The sequence below is a fragment of the Aegilops tauschii genome, chromosome 5 (assembly GCF_002575655.3).
Source record: "Aegilops tauschii subsp. strangulata cultivar AL8/78 chromosome 5, Aet v6.0, whole genome shotgun sequence".
Lineage (NCBI taxonomy): Eukaryota > Viridiplantae > Streptophyta > Magnoliopsida > Poales > Poaceae > Aegilops > Aegilops tauschii.
Genome location: NC_053039.3, coordinates 27350971 through 27354153, shown reverse-complemented (window position 1 = coordinate 27354153; position 3183 = coordinate 27350971). Strand labels below are relative to the sequence as shown.

The following is a 3183-nucleotide window of genomic DNA, read 5'->3' as shown; positions in this document are numbered from 1 at the left end:
GTTTTGTAAAACTTTTAGGATCAAAGGCATGAATTACTAGTCTAAGGCTATACTAATTGTGCTCAATACTACTGTCATGAGGCATGCTACTTTTTAGTTAGTATGCTACTGCTTAATGTCGCATGTCATGTTGTCTATGTGATATGCTGCTTGCTGTCATTAGGAGGAGCATTAACCTTTGTCTTCTGCCTTTGATGGATCATCTCCACCTTCTGCTATAGTCGCCGTTGACACAAATCTGGACACATCCACTCCTGACACTTATCGGGCACCCCCTGCACCATTGCCTTATGATGTTAGTTTGCCAGTTACAGAAAACCCAGGTAAAGCTCTTATGGGCTTTGAGGCTGATTAGAATTTATTTATTTTAGGCTTATTAGAATTAGCCTAGTGATGGTAGTGATGCAAGCTTATAATTTTTCATGTGCAGATCTGGAGAAGTCAGATATCAAAAGCAAAACAGATGATCAGCAGGAATCTCTGAAGGTGGATGAATACGAATCATGTGAAAAAGGTGCCCCTGAAGATAAGATCGAGGAGGAGGATGTTTGCCCTATCTGCCTTGAAGGTTGCTTTTCTCTTGATCATTTGTTGGTACTGTCTTTACTTGGTTGGTTGTGGAACTGGATGAACATGTTTGTGCTACTCTTCCATTCGTTATCATTATTTCCACAGTTTTTTTTGTTCAAACATATACACATAGTGAAAGTTGGCCACCGTAATAAAACTGAGTACACCATGACTACCCCCAATTGATTAATATTTCTTGATTTTCCTTCTTTTATATGCATGCCTAATCTCTGATTTATCCATATATATGTTGGCCGACAGAAAACGGTCGAATCTTAGTGCTGCTGCCCCATGAACACATTTTTTTAATTTGACTGTACATTCAAATGAAGCCAAGTGGAGTAGTATACTGGTAGTATAGTATAATAATATTATCAAAAGGTAAATGCCCTGATTATTTAGCTCTGTCAGATAAATACTTGTCGAAAGTGGGCTCCTATCAAAATTCATTTCCATTATAATCTTACTCATACATTATTCACACCATGTAATTCTGAAAATATATGCTCATATCTAGTTCTGCATAAAAATGACAGTATTGACATGTTATAAATAGTTTGTTTGTCTTTCTGTTTATTTTCTTACATTTTGCAGGGATAAAGTGAAGAAAAAGAAGAAAAGATTACTTGAAGATTAGTTTTAGGATTTTCTTTTATTTCCTTGCAATTTTCCTTTTATTGGAAACTTGTAAAGACATTGTAATATTCTTACTATAATAAAAATTATGATTCTATTTCATTTTTTGTTTTTAAATTATTTTTCCTTATAGGTTGTTTTCTGTAAATTTAGATTTTTTTTGTTTTCCAAATACATTACTAGTGGCGCATTTAAGCCCTTATTAGTGGCGCACCTTCCTTTATTACTAGTGGCGCACCTATAAGGTTATTAGTGGCGCACCTGGAGGGAATACCAGTGGAGCACCGAATGGTATACTAATGGCGCACCACATGGTGCGCCATTAGTATCTGGTATACTAATGGCGCACCTGTGGTGCGCCATTAGTAATAAAATCTAATGGCGTGGTGCTAGTGGCGCACCTATAGTGCGCCATTAGTAGGCAAAACAGGTGCGTCACTAGTAGCCCTTTTTCTAGTAGTGGTAGGGAAAAGAGCCGAGGTAGAATTCAAGTATTGTATTTTACAGGTTTGATGACCGAGCTAAGTAGACCACCTTTCCTTTTTAGCAGAGGTGCGGATCCACGAGGTGCTGTGTGGTTGATGACTTGGCCCCGTATGGGAGGGGAGCGACAAAGAGTTAAATGTTCTAACGTACATTGCTGAGGATAGAAGAATAATAAGTTACACTTTTGATGTATTAGATGTGTAGTGTTACACTTTGAGGCATTCCCAGGTATTTCATTGGGACAGACCCCAGCTCACAGTTCATCATGTGTGCCGCTCACAGATGTGATTCTAAATCCCCTCCCGTGACAAAGGCCTCCCCTTTATCAAGTTTATCTTGAGGCCCGACATCTCCTTGAAGCACATTAACAGGAATTTTAGGTTCGTTATCTCCCGCTCCTCTGATTGAGGGTGAAACAAAAACAGGGAACCCCCTCCTCCTCCTCTGGCGCTCCCGCGGGCGGCGGGGACTTCTCACCTCCTCGCTCGTCAGGGGCTGGCGCGGGCCGGCGATGTTGGGCCTGGGCGCTGCGATGCGCGGGACGCGGCGGCACGGTGGCGGGTCGGCGTGGCGGAAGCTCGGGGCCCTGCTGGCGGCGCGGTGGGCTGCTCTGGGGCGGGGCGTGCCCGTCCATGCGCTGGCCGCGGTTGTTGTAGCGGCGGCCAGATCTGGCGGGCGGCGCGGGCTGGGTACTTTGTGGGCATCTTGGGCCATGGTCAGCCGTCTCTGCGGTGGTCGGTGGAGTGGCGGCGCGGTGGTGGTGGTGGTTCGTGCTAGTGGTGGCGCTGGCGGCGGTGTGGGCTTCAGCCGACCTTGTGTGCGGTGGCCATTGGCGGCGAGGGTGGTGGCGCTGGCTCGGGGCTGCCCCTCGGGGTCCCGACCTGGATGTGGGCTGCCACGGCGTGGTGGTGGCCCATGGAGGCGGTCTGGGTCGTTTCACGGCGGCGGCTGGATTTCTTCGGCCTCTGCCTGTCGGTGAGCGCCCTTGTCGACCTTCGATTCATCTCCCCGTCGTTTGGGCGCTACCTTCATCGGAGGGTTGGCCCTCTCCTAGCTGCGGCCCATGGCTCGGCTCGCGCCTGGCAGCAGGACCGAGCTTGTCTCACGCCCGGCAGCAGAACCGAGCTCGTCTCGCGCCCGGCAGCAGGACCTGACTCGTCTCGCACCCAGCGGCAGGACCGAGCTTGTCTCGCGCCCGGCGGCAGGACGGGTCGATGGTGGCCACTTTTGGCCGGCCTATTGGGTCTCGACGCTGGAGACTGCTCAGGGGTGCGAAAGGCGGTTCCTTTCCACTCGTCTCTTTGGTTGGGGTAGCGGTGGGTGGCGGGTGAGGTGGCATCGAGGTCCTGGATGCTGGGGCGGCGGCCCTGGTGGTGGTGTCGCGGTGCTCATGGGCAAAGCCCGTGGCTTGGTGCTGCCTGGTGGCCATGGCCGTGTGGGCGGCATGGTAGCCAGGGTGTGACGTTCGGTGGCGGTGAATATTGGCCGGGG

The 3183-nt window shown here is 49.2% G+C and overlaps 1 long non-coding RNA gene across 1 annotated transcript; it reads left to right on the top strand.

Moving 5' to 3' along the window:
* The first annotated feature begins 210 nt into the window (after positions 1-210).
* On the top strand, positions 211-508 carry LOC120964487 (uncharacterized). Its single transcript, XR_012183568.1, has 2 exons — positions 211-323; positions 431-508. It is a non-coding gene; the product is annotated as an uncharacterized lncRNA (long non-coding RNA).
* Positions 509-3183: the final 2675 nt, after the last annotated feature.